Raw genomic sequence first — 1,139 nt, 5'->3', positions numbered from 1 at the left:
CACATATATGTGTATATATATATATATATATATATATATATATATAAAATTTATAAAATATAATCAAGAAAACAATTCAATTTTTATCATTATTACTTTTTTATTATAAAAATAAATATCAATAAGGTCAGTGATCGAGCCATTAATACAATTTAAATAATTATTTATAAATTAAATCAACATACAAAAATAAATTGAATATAAAAATTAAATATAAAATTAAATATAAGTACATTTCGGAACCACTGTTTCTTCTTCAGCTAACAGTTAAGTATGTGCGTGCGCGTGAGAGATGGAATATTAATTTAACACTGACTAAGCCAATGAAACAATGACATAGTTTTAAGATGGATTATTTCAATGGATGTATAATCAAAGTTCGCAATGAAGTTATCTTACATATTTGAATCGGCGAAACGCTGATATAGTGTAAGGTAAATTATCTCAATGGAGGTATAATCAGAATTTTTTATTATATTTTTTAAGGCACATATCCTTTTAAGAAAATATCAACTTCAGTTCTAGAAAATTTATATTTATTTGAAAATTTTGTGAAACACTTTTAAAATATTAAAAAAGACTATTTTAAATATCTACATATTTATGTACGTAATATGCATTCGATATTATTAATAAACATGGTCCTCAATTTACATCAAAAATGCAGAAATATTGCAGCGCATTGAAAATCATATATATAACAATACTAACAACCAAATAAAAATGGAAAAGACTTCCGATATTGTTGAAATAATCACTAAAAAAAGAAATTTCATCATATTTCTCAATGTAAAATTTTTAGTTTGATGATTGTTTTGCTGTATATACTAGCAAATTAATTTAATCGAAAAATAAAGAATGTGTATATAATTATAGCTGTAGAGGAAGAAAAAACCAGTCACTCTACTATTTTAAACCTTAAACCTGAAAATCGATCGTAAAAACACCACTATATAATTCCTAAGAAATTTTCTCACTGTTGACACTAACACAATTTTTGTTTAAAAAATTATAGCAAAATACTATTGCAAAAACTCAGCCACTATTATCAACATCACTTAAAGTGTGAAGTAAATATGTTTTAAATATTGAAGAGATGATTCACTCTTTGAAAGGAAATTAATGAATCTGTTTTTTTA

The sequence above is a fragment of the Trachymyrmex septentrionalis genome, unplaced genomic scaffold (genome assembly GCF_001594115.1).
Source record: "Trachymyrmex septentrionalis isolate Tsep2-gDNA-1 unplaced genomic scaffold, Tsep1.0 scaffold11, whole genome shotgun sequence".
Classification (NCBI taxonomy): Eukaryota; Metazoa; Arthropoda; class Insecta; order Hymenoptera; family Formicidae; genus Trachymyrmex; species Trachymyrmex septentrionalis.
This window is presented reverse-complemented; position numbering follows the sequence as displayed.